At 33.8% G+C, this 12,968-nt stretch overlaps 1 protein-coding gene across 2 annotated transcripts in view; it reads right to left on the bottom strand.

The window, feature by feature from the left end:
- Window positions 1-12,968, bottom strand: part of Cpa6 (carboxypeptidase A6) — a 341,537-nt gene that overhangs the window by 225,499 nt on the left and 103,070 nt on the right. The window lies entirely within an intron of this gene.

Below are 12,968 nucleotides of genomic sequence, written 5' to 3'. Positions count from 1 at the left end.
AAAAAAAAAAAGTCTTCCAAGGTAAGGATAAAGTAAGGAATCCATGACCAGTAAGCCAACACTATAGAAGTGTTCAGAAAGCTAATAAAAATTTTTACATAGGAGACTCCAAAATTCCACCAGAAGACTCTTAGAGCTAACAAACAAGTTAAACAAAATGGCAGAAGAAAGGAGGTAAAGGTGTAGGGAAGGTGGGGTGGGTAGAGGAAGGGTAATAAGGGAAAAGAAAAAAATGTGAGATAATGAAAAGATGGAAATAAAGTGTTTGTAGATGGGGAGGGGAGGAGGGGGTGAAGGGAGGGCAGGGACAAGGGGAAAAAATGAGAACCAAGACTTTTCATGTAGAGGTACAAATTCCCAACAATGAATGTAACTGTACTGTATCCCTAAAATGTACCAATAAACTCAATTAAAGCTGAAAAAAAATCAACACGGAAAAATCAATAGCATTCCTTTATACTAATAATGAAGTTACCAAGAAAGAAATCAAGAAAACAATTCTATGTGTAATAGTTTCAAAAAATTTAAATACCTTTGACTGAACCTAACCAAGGGGTTGAAAGACCTCTGTAGCAACAACTATAGTTCTCGGAAGAAAGAAGTTACCAAAAGAAATATATAGATTTAACACATTCCTGCTGGCTTGAGCCACTGGTGGTACATGCATGACTGTGCCATCAGCAGCTTGTACTGCTGAGAACAAGTGGTACATTCATGCCTGGGACAGTCTTGCATGTATTACTGGTGGTTCAAGTCACCTGGCAGTGAGATGTACAAATTATGATCCAGTCATGAACATGTTAATGCAACTAATATTAAAAGACCTACAACATTCAGCACAGAACTAGAAAAAATAACACTAACATTTATATGGAATCAGAATGCTAAAGAAATCCTAAGCAAAAAGAGGAAAGAGGGAGGTATCACAGTTCTACATTTCCAGTTATATTATAAATCTATGGTAACAAACAGCATGTGCTGGCACAAAAATAGACATATAGATCAATGATACACATGTATATAGAACTCCACACACCTTCAGCCATTTGATCTTTGACAAAGGGGCCAAAAATATACATTGGATAAAGGATAATATCTTTCAAGAAATGCTACTAGGAATTTTTTTTTCTTTTTATTGAGTTTATTGGTACATTCTAGGTATATAGTACAGTTACATTCATCATTGGGATCTTGTACCTTTACATGACAGGTCTTGGTTCTCATGTTTTCCCCTTGTCCCTGTGCTCCCTTCACACCCTCCTCTCCTCCTCATTTACAAATACTTTATTTCCATTTTTTCATTTTCTCATATTTTTTTCTTTTCCCTCATTCCCTTTCCCCTACCCTTCCCACTTTCCCTACACCTTTAGACCTTCTGCTACTAGGAAAATTGATTAATCAAAAGAATGAAGCTAGACTCTTCTCTCTCATCTTATATTAAAAAGTAAATCAAACACCTAGATATAAAAACAGAAGCACTGAAACTGCTGGAAGATAATATAGTGGAAACATGTGAATGCAAAAGCACAGGCAAACACTTCTTGAACACGACTCTAATATCACAAGAAATAATGTCAAACATCAAAAATGGGATTATATTAAATTAAAAAGCTTCTAGTTATTCTTCTGATAAAGGACTAATGTATAGAATATATAAAGAACTAAAAAAAATTAAACCCCTCAAAACAAACAACTCATTTAAAAAAAATGGGCAAATGAAATTAACATACACTTCTCCATAAAAGTACAAATAGTTGATAAATACAATGTTTAGCATTTTAGTCATTATGAAAATTCAAATTAAAACAACTCTTTATTCTACCTTATTCCACTCAGAATAGTTAGCATCAAACATACACACACACCATATAAAACAATATGCTGCTTGAAAATGTCACAGTAAAACACAATATTCACTAAAAACACATCCATTCAAGTAAACTTGTAACTCATTAATTCATTTAAAAACTATTTCTAGTGTTTTCCTTCACAACGTATCAGAATAGACAATTATAGTGGATATTTTTGGTGTTCTTCTAAATTCATTTTCCCTTCTCAAACTCCAACACGACTTGATTATGCTGAGATTTTCACCCCATCCCCATATCAGCATTGAGTCCTGATGAGCAAATCACGTTGCTCTGGTTTCAATATGGTTTGTTCTATCAACCAATGAAGCAAGGTTGGGAGGAAACATCTAAGAGGAGGCAGTTAGGTCATGAATCCATTGAAAAAATGTGTCAGCTACTGTGGGATTTCAGCCCACCTTTGTCATTTCTGCAATGCCCTCTTTCCCTTCTGTTCCTATGCCTCACATACCCCAGTGAAAATCCCTCACAAAAGCCAAGCAGATGTCAGCAACCAATCTTGGTTATACATTTATCAGAACTGTGAGCTAAGTAAACCTCTTCTCTTTACAAATTCATCACTTTCAGGTATTCTTTTATAGCAATAGAAAACAGACTAAGACACAGAGCTTGGATAGCTCCCAGAAACATTTGTTAGACTGGGGATGGCCATGTGTTAGAAATTGGCCCAATGAGATTATAGGGAAAGATTATTACTCCATGTTGGGTGTGGGGGAAATCTAACTTGTTGAACATAAATAAGGAAATATATCATCCTGCTTGCCACTGCTGACCTATAATTACACAGAGAACAAGCCCAGGGAAAAGCATCTTTGAGTCACGCTAAGCTCACTGTGGACTGTTAAATAAAGAGACAGAATGTGGGTTTACAATGGTCTTGTTGAATTAATCAACTTTTAAACTTGTTCTGCTGGACTTCCTGTTATGTAAAATAATAAATGTCTTTATTGCATAGGTTAGTGTGAGTCAGGTTTTCTCTTATTTATAATCAGAATCACTCTACAATAACAATTTTGATTGTTTTGGTATTTTTAGAGGAACAAAAAGAGAAATTAATATAATAAACAAATTCACTGTTAAATCAGTCTTCACAGATGGGAGTATACATAGAGACCTTTATTTCATCCTAGAATCAGTCTCTCTGAAACAATTTTAATTTTAGTGGCAGTTTAAATAATGTGTACGTGTGTGTGTGTTTTTTTCTCTTGTGTGTGTTTTCAGAAGAGAAGATTTAGGGTACTTGACAGCTCAGATTCATATTCTTAAGGAAAATAGGACAGTTTAAAATATTTTCTGAGCTTTCTGAAAGCTTTCATCTATGGAAGAGTTAATAGTAGAATGCTCAGTAACTTAATTAAAAACCTTATTCCCAAGCAAAAAAATCCATTAGGTAATTCCATCTAGAAAAATTAATGTTCACATGTAAATTCTATATTACAAAGTACTCAGGTCTCGGAGCAGCACTTCCTTTATTGTAGGATTGTGTTTTGATGCACATGAAAAATTTCATTAAAAAGCAATAAATAAGGATAACTTGGCAGAGCATACTCTAGAGAGCTAAATGGATTCTCCCTTTAGTTATAGTTTATGGTTGCAACATAAAGCACTGAGAACATGAGAAATATCCCTAAGCAGTATGCTTAGGAGATGAAGATTTAGACTTTACTTTTGGATTACAGTAAGGCAGAAATGATGGTTTTATTCTTTTTTTAAGTTACTTTAACAACAGAGAAAAGAAAAACAAAGTCTTCCAAGGCTTTACTAATGCACTTTATTTTACAGCAGTGATTTTTCTCAAGCAGCTGAATACATACCAATGTAGCTCACATGTAATGGATGATCAATAAATATTTGTTGAACTGAGTTTAAATTGTTTGTAACCCACATCATCTTTTAAATTCCTTGAAAATGGATTTGGTTGCAAGCTTTAATGTCTTCTCCCATTAGCACAGATCAGAGAGACAAAAGCAGTAAAATGTAATCCACCATTAAATTAATTCCTTTCAGTATGATGTTATCTTCAGTATGTCTCGATCATTTGCTATGCGTTATGCTAAGTCATCGTATCATTCTTCATTTTAGCCCTTTCTTATAGTACTTAAGAATGAGACTCAACCTGGAGAATAATGTTACCACAATGGTGAACAAACTGTTCATTCAGCGACAACCCATTTAGCAATTGTGCTATACAAGTCTCTGGTGGGGAGAACAAAAGAAAGGAGTTACAAATAAAAAAGAACTTTAGGATGTATATTTTAGTTGAGGAACTCATATCTCTTACTATTATTGAAATATAAGGTTATAAGTTGTATTTCATAAATTATATAGAAAATCTATATTTACAAATTTTACCTGAAGAGATCAAAGAAGAGCCTATGAGAGGATTTTTTTAGGGTACTGGTGATCAAACTCCGGACCTTGCGCTTACAAGGCAGGTGGTGGAACCACGGAGCTAAATTCCCAGCCCCTATGAGATGATTTTGATATTTAAAACTAAGAAGGTTTAGGACCCAGTGGACTGATAGCCATCAGTATATATGAATGTAGCGGTTTGGAAATTTGACTGTGCATAAGATTCACTTGGAAATCTGTCTGCTGGCATGATTTGTTGTGCTAGATTTCTTGAAATCTCTCTCTAGTGTAAAGCACATAGCAATGCTAAAATTTGTATGTGGAGGGTGCACCTTTACATCAGTAGAGTGGAAATAGAATTAGTAGAATCATAAGAGATCCCAAATGATGAATTGAGCTTACTCTGAGGACAGTGGTTACCCTGATTGAGGAGCATCTGCATGGTAAAAAATACCCTAGAATCTGAGCATGGTGGGAATTCAGATCAGAGACCTACACATAAAACTTTATAGATAACAATCTCAGTGAGAGGATGACTAGAAAAAAAAATTCCTCATGCAAGGATATAGTAGAAAAACTTGTCTGTCTTGGACTTGGCTTTAGAGAGAGGGAAAATATAGTTCCCACTAATTTGAGACCACATGCTATCCCTATAGTAGGGTTAGAAATGAGATTCAAACTACTTAGGTGGTTCAATAATCTCCAAACTAAGTATCTGTGTAAAATATAGCTTTAAGATTGTGCAAAAAATATCCTGTAGTTCATACAAACTATGGTGCACTTCTCAGATCACCCCCTGCAGAAGGGGGGCATTCATTAACCTAAGAGCAAAATGTTGCTTGCTGATAGCTCACATGAAACTTATTTTAAGCAAAGGTCTTCTACTGAAGGAAGCGATTCTCCCAAGATGAAGCGCATTCCTCAGGCACAGTCCACATCTAAACACTCATATATGCTAACATATTAAAGCCTGGCTCCTTGTCTTAATTTGAGATGTTGCTGAAGGATCAATCCAGCTGTAGAATTCCCCTAAAATGCATTGCAAATTTCATCGCATCCCCCAAATGCATTGCAGTTCAAGTCCTCTATTTTCACTCTTTTTCATTCCCTGATGGGTAGTGTGAGAATACTCCCTAATAAAGTGTTTTCATGAAAACGTACTTCTTAGAGTTTATTTTCTGTGAGACCTTGACCTATTGTATGCACCACCCCTAGAATAACAAGTCCATTGCATTTCTGGAGTGATCTATCTTACATGCAGGCCTCAAAGAACTCACACAAATAAACTTTCAACAAACACAAGCTCACTATTGCAAATTGAATAGCATATCAGGAAATAAGCCATGTGAGCTAAAGCCAGTAGAAACAAAAAGAACTGAATTAGACTCATAGAGCCTACTGGTTTTGAAATTGTGAACAACAAAGCTTAGAAAAGGTGTGAAGAATCTGATGGTACTGATTTTAAGCTTGCTGGACAATGACTCAGTTCTGCCACTGAAGGTAAAAACAATCAAGATAATACAAAAGAAATGGACTCAGCTGAATTTCTTAAAAGATTATTTACAAAAACAGGCTAGACTAAATTTGGTTGGGTTAGATTTGACCTGCAGGCCATGGTTAAGTCAACCCCTGATATAAAGCATAAGTGCATCTATTTAATATTCTAAAGAAATAAAAGTGGGGATCCAAAACATGCTTAATGAACAGGGACTATAAGGATGAACAAACTAAGCTAGTAGAATTGAGTAATATAGTAAATGAAATTATAAACTTGATAGAAAGGTTAAATAGCATCTTAGATGCAGGTAAAATAGAATTGGTGAACCAGAAATTATTCCTAAAGAATTACTGAAAATGCAGTACAGATAGAGGAAAGGTTAAATAGCATCTTAGATGTAAAATAGAATTGGTGAACCAGAAATTATTCCTAAAGAATTACTGAAAATGCAGTACAGATAGAAACAATTACAAGATATAAATGAGTTAAGAGTCATGTAAGTTAGAGTGAGACAGACTATTCTGTTTCTGATTTGCAAACAGCACATTCAACAGTGATAGGCTCAAAGCTTTTTCTTTGAAATCAATGAGTGAAGGGTTGTGTGATCATTCCCATTCAACAGCAGTAGTACAATAAAGACAAGGCATAAAAGTTAGGGAAATTAGAATAAACAAAGTTGCCCATTTTTATAGATATGATTAACATAGAAATTTTTTACAAATATAGTTATATAACTAGTAAGAAAAGTTGGTATGGCAAACCAGTGTATAATTAAAATTCAAAAGTCATTTGAATTTCTTTAAGTTAGCAATACAAAAGTTATGGAAGATATGCCATTCACAAAATATGTTATCTAGAAATTCAAATATGAAAAGATATAAAAGTTATTTATGGAGGAACCTTTTAAATTAGACTAAAAGACACTAAATGAGATCTACACAGAGAAACGTTTGCCAAGAGCTGTGCTTTATTAATCTGCTAGACATTTCTTAAGTCAACATATCACAATTGATAAGCATATTAACCAAAGACCATAATATGTTTAAATTTCCTTAGGATTTACATAATACCCCTTTCTCAATATTTTTTTAAATTAATTTTATTGGTACACTTCAGGTGTACCAATATATATCAAATTATATTATACAATATAATGACATTCATTGTTGGAAATTTGTACCTTCACATAATCATTCTGGGTTCTTATTTTTTCCCCATCCCCCAGCCCTCCCTTCAATCCCTCCCTCCCTATCTACAAAGACTGATTTCATTCAAGAATTCATTGTCATGTCATTTAGTTCTTCCTGGCTATAACAGTTTTTCAGATTTCCCTTGTTTTTAGTGACTTGATAGTTTAAAAAATTTTGTTTTTTGGTTTTTTTTGAGACAGGGACTAACTATATAGTCCAGGCTGGCCTTGAATTCTCTATGTAGCCTGAGCTGGCTTCAAATTAATGATCCTCCTGCTTCAGACTTCCTAGTTCTGAGATTACAGGCATGTACCACCATATTCTAATATTTTTAAATTGTCATATAGTACTTGTACTTAACTTATGAGGTACAGAATCATAATTTGATATACATACCCAATGTGTAATATTTGAATAAGGGTAACTAGCATTTCTATCTCCTCAAATAGTATCACTTCTGTATATTGAGAACCTTCAAGCTTTTGACCTATTTTGAAATATTTAATAAATTGTTGTGGACTATACTGCATTTACTTTACTGTGCTATAGAACATTAAGACTAATTCCCCTTATTTATCTCTATTTTGGAACCCACTATCTGAGCTCCATAACCACTCTTTCTTACTTTTCTAGCCATAAGTGAACTCTATTCTTCTTTCCATTTAATTGTGATTGATTTTTCAAGCTTCCACAAATGAGAATATGCATTATTTGTCTTTCTGTACCTTACTTCACTTGACATAATATCCTCTAGTTCTATCCTGCATGAATACAAATGACAAAATTTCATTCTTTGCAATGACTGAATAATATTCCATTGTCCCATTGTGTATATTAGCACCCCTCCTTTTAATCTATTCATTAACTGATGAACATATTGGCTGATTCTTTATCTTCAGCTGTTAAGAAAAATGATATAATAAGTATGGACATGCAGTTATATCTCTGATGTGATTTTATCTTCTTTGGATATATACCTAGTAGTAGGATTGCCAGATCATATGGTAGTTCTACTTTCAGTTTTTTTTTTAAAGAAAATTAATACTGGTTTTCCATAATGGCTGTATCAATTTGTGTCCCCATCAACAGTGTATAAGAAGAGCTCCTTTCTTTGTATCATCAGCCTTTTTTTTTGTCTTTTTGATGATAATCATCTTAACTGAGGTGAGATGCTAACTGTGGTTTTTTTTCATTCCCTTGAAGATTAGTGACATTGGGTTTCTTTCTCTCTTATACTGGGCCATTTCTATATCTTCTTTTTAAAAAAATATTTTTAATAGTCAAAGTATATTTAATAGTTGTATGAGAAAGGGAAAGTGGGTACTTGATGCCAGGAAAGATTTAAAAATGAGACTTTTCAAGCAAATGATGCTTGTGGGATAGCCTTGTATTTTGAAATTTTAAATCTAATTTATACATTTATGTAAATAATTATTGTTTTAGAAACTACATCCACAAATAAAAAATTGGTAATTTGCTTACAAAGTACAATATACCATCATAGTGCATTTATCTTAAACAAAGTGACTTCTCAAATTTTAAAACCCCTTTGGTTTTGATTTACATAGTTTAAAGTTTAGTTCTGTGGCATAACATAAGAAACATGTGTAATGAAGTTTAGGCCCCTGACACCTGCTATTAATTCCAGCATAAGTGAGTACAAAACTTGGAAAGTAACTGTCGATTGATCAATGAGGTACAGATTATGTGAATAAAATTTATGGCCTGGTATAAGCAGTCAGTAATACCAACACACATGAATTGAAGTTATCCCCTGTATATTATCAGACCATAGTGCAATTAAACTGGAGATCAACAACATAAGAAATAGTAAGAACTTCACAAACACATTTAAATTGAGTAACAATCTCTTGAAAAACCAATGGGTCACAGCAGAAATTAAAGAAGTAATTAGACAGTTTTTAGAATTTAATGACAATGCCAGTACAACATACAGGAATCTATGGGATACAATGAAAGCAGTTTTATGGGGAAATACATAGCAGTGAATGTCCACACAAGTAAAACAGAGTGAGCTCAAATAAACAACTTAATGGTGAATCTTTAGCTCCTAGAAAAGGAAGAGCAAGAGAAACTCAAGGCTCATACAAAGGAGGATGTTAAAGATCATAGCAGAAATTAATGCAATAGAAACCAAGAGAATGATACAAAAAATGAACGAATTGAAGAGTTGGTTTTTTGAAAGAATAAAAACTGATAAACCCTTAGCCAAACTTATCAAAAAGAGGAAAAAGACAACAAAGATCCCAACTCCATGAGGCTGCACAGAGAAAGTCCAGCAGGCAAGGCAAGAAATTAAAGTGAGGGGGTGGAATTTAAAAAGAGCCAACAACATGAAATTAATAATATGATGATAAGACAATACATATTAGTTATAACCATCAATGTCAATGACCTGAATTCACCAATCAAAAGAAATAGACTGTCAGAATGGATGAAGAAGCAAAATTCAGCAATATGTTGTATACAAGAAACAAAACTAATTCAAAAAGAAACTCAAAGACTGAAAGTAAAAGGATGGAAAAGAGTTCTCCATGCAACAGGCACCTGGAAAAAAACAGGGGTAGCTATCTTATTTGTAGACAAAGTAAATTTCAAACCAAAGCTAATTAAGAGAGACAAAGAAGTTCACTACATACTTGTAAAGGGAACAATCAGACAGGAAGAGATGACAATTATGACTATATATATGTACCAAATATTAATGCCCCCAACTATAGAAAACAAATATTAAGGGTCATGAAAATCCATATAAGCACTAAGATAATTGTAGTGGGGGACCTCAATATCCCACTGTCACAAATAGATCATCTAGACAAAAAATCAGCCATGAAATACTAGAACTGAACCAAATTTTTGAACAAATGGATTTGATAGATGTCTACATAGTGTTCCACCCCACACAATCAGAATATACATTCTTTTTCGCTGCACATAGGTGATTCTCCAAAATAGACCACATACTAGCTCATAGAACATGTTTAAGTAAATGAAAAGGAGTTGAAGTTATCTGATGTATATTATCAGACCATAGTGCAATTAAACTGGACATCAATAGCAAAAGAAACTGCAAGAACTTCAGAAACACAAGGAAATTGAATAACACTCTCCTGAACAAATAATGGATCACAGAGGAAATTAAAGAAGAAATTACACAGCTTTTACAAATAAGTGAGAATGCTAATACAACATTCAGGAATCTATGGGCCACAATGAAATCAGTTCTACAAGGAAAATTTATAGCAATGAATGGCCACACCAGTAAGTAGGTCAAATAAACAACATAATGCTGAATCTTAAGCTTCCAGAAAAGAAAAGTAAGACAAGCTCAAAGCTTGTACAAGGGAGGAAATTATAAAGATCAGAGCAGAAATCAATGCAATGGAGACTAAGAGAATGATTTAAAAAATCAATGACTTGAAGAGTTGGTTTTTCTAAAGAATAAATGAAATCGATAAACCCTTAGCCAACTTCATCAAAAAAGGAAAGAAAAGACTCAAATCCATGCCATTAGGAATGAAAAAGGTGAAGATACAATAGATTCAGGAGAAATCCAGAGGATCATTAATACTTACTTCAAGAACCTGTACACTAATAAAATGCAGAACACAGAAGAAATGGATAGATTTCTAGATACATATGAATTACCAAAGTTGAATGAAAAAGATATAAAAATTCTAAATATCCCAATTACAATCAATGAAATTGAAAATGTAATTAATTATTAGCAACAAAGAAAAGCCCAGGTCCTCATGGCTTCACTGCTGAATTCTACAAGACATTTAGAGAAAAACTATCACAACTACTCTTTAAATTTTTCAAAGACATTGAAAGAGAAGCAATGCTTCCAAATTCATTCCTGGAAGCAGGTGTTACTTTAATTCTAAAACCATGGAAAGACCCAAGCAAAAAAGAGAACTACAGGCCAATCTCACTACTGAACATAGATGCAAAAATCCTCTACAAGATACTGGCAAACAGAATACAGAGGGCCATCAAGAAGATCATACACCCTGACCAAGTCAGATTTATCCCAGGGATGCAAGGATGGCTCAACAAATGTAAATCAGTAAATGTAATACATTATAGTAACAGAATCAAGAACAAAAATCATATGATCCCCTGAGTAGATGCAGAAAAAGCATTTAACAAAACAACACCTATTCATGATAAAACTCCTAATAAAAATTGGAATAGTGGTGTTTATCTCAACCTGATAAAAGCTATCTATAAAAAACCAATATCCAACATCATACTAAATGGTCCAAAACTGAAAACTTTCATGTTAAAATCAAGAAAGAGACAAGGATGCCCACTATCAACACTCCTGTTCAATATAGTTTTGGAAACATTAGCCAAAACAATTAGACAAGAGAAAAAAAGAAAAGCAATAAAGTTAGGAAAGAAAGAGGTGCAACTGTCATTATTTGTTAATGATATGAAACTCTACATAGAAGACCCAAAGAACTCCACCAAAGGACTTCTAGACTTGATTAACAGATTCGCTAGAGTAGCGAGAATCAAGCTAAACACTCAAAAATCAATAGCCTTCTTGTACACAAATAACAGTCTCACCGAGAGTCACATTAGGGAAACAATCCCTTTCACAATAGCATCCCAAAAAAAAAAAAAGAAAAGAAATATCTAGGAATCAATCTAACAAAAGGAACGAAAGACCTCTACACTGAAAACTATAGCAATCAAAGAAAAAAGAGAGAGAGACTGAAGATGATACAAGAAACTTGAATAACATCCCTTATTCCTAGGTAGAAAGAATCAACATAGTGAAAGTGGCCATACTTCCAAAACTGCTATACAGATTCAATGCAATCTGTATTGAAATCCCAAGTTTATTTCATAGAACTAGAGAAAACAATCCAAAAATTCATGTGGAATCAGAAGAGATCTAGAATAGCAAAAGCAATTTTAGGCAACAGAGACATGACAAGGGGTATCACAATTCCCAATTTGAAATTATACTACAAAGCCACTGTGATAAAAGCAACGTGGTACTTGCTAATAAAAAGACCTTAGGATCAGTGGAATAGATTAGAAGGTGCAGAAACACATCCTGACATACTCAACTACCTTCTTTGACAAAGGAGCCAAATATCCTCTATGGAGGTAAGATAGCCTCTTTAATAAATGATGTTGGAAAAACTGGATTTCTACTTGTCCAAGATTAAAACTAGACTCATATCTTTCATCATGCACTAAACTAAAATCCAAGTTGATTTAAGATATAAATATTAAAACAGAAACACTAAACTTGCTGGAAGATAAGTTAGGTAGAATTCTTGAAGATATCAGCATAGGAAAAAACCATGAACGAATCTCAATAGCACAGGAACTAACACGAAGAATCAACTATTGGGATATCATCTTTGTAATACACTTCTGCACTGCCAGAGAAATCAAATGCAGAGCTAAGAAACAACCCACAATGTGAGAAAAAATTTTTACCATCTGTTCCTCAGACAAAGGTCTATTATTTAAAATATCTAAAGAACTAAAAAAAAAAAAAATCAAATCCCTCAAATATAAAGACCCAATTTAAAACTGGGTATTGGAAATAAATAGACATTTCTCAGACAAATAAATAAAAGCAGCAAATAATCGTATAAAAAATGTTCCACATCACTGGTCATTGGAAAGATGTAGGTAAAAACAACACTGAGATTCCAAGTCACCCCAGAAAGAAGGGCCGCTATCAGGAAATCAAGCAATAACAAATGCTGGTGGGGTTGTGGAAGATAGGAATCCTTCTTCATTGTTGGTTGGAATGCAGAGTGGTGCAACCACTGTGGAAATCAATATGGAGATGCCTCAAACAACTAGGATTAGAAGTCCCATTTGACCCAGCTATTCCTCTGCTAGGTATCTTCCCAAAAGAATTAAAACAATTATACCACAGTGATACATGCTCACCCATGTTTAGTGGCACAGTTATAATAGCTAAAACTTGGGAAAGCCCAATTGCCCATCAACTGGAGACTGGATAATGAAGATTTTTTTTCATAAAATGGACTACTACTTAGC

The sequence above is a fragment of the Fukomys damarensis genome, unplaced genomic scaffold (genome assembly GCF_012274545.1).
Source record: "Fukomys damarensis isolate Sample0158 unplaced genomic scaffold, DMR_v1.0_HiC HiC_scaffold_5, whole genome shotgun sequence".
In the NCBI taxonomy this organism is placed as follows: Eukaryota; Metazoa; Chordata; class Mammalia; order Rodentia; family Bathyergidae; genus Fukomys; species Fukomys damarensis.
Note: the sequence above shows the minus strand (reverse complement) of the source record. Positions and strands in the feature narration are given on the sequence as shown.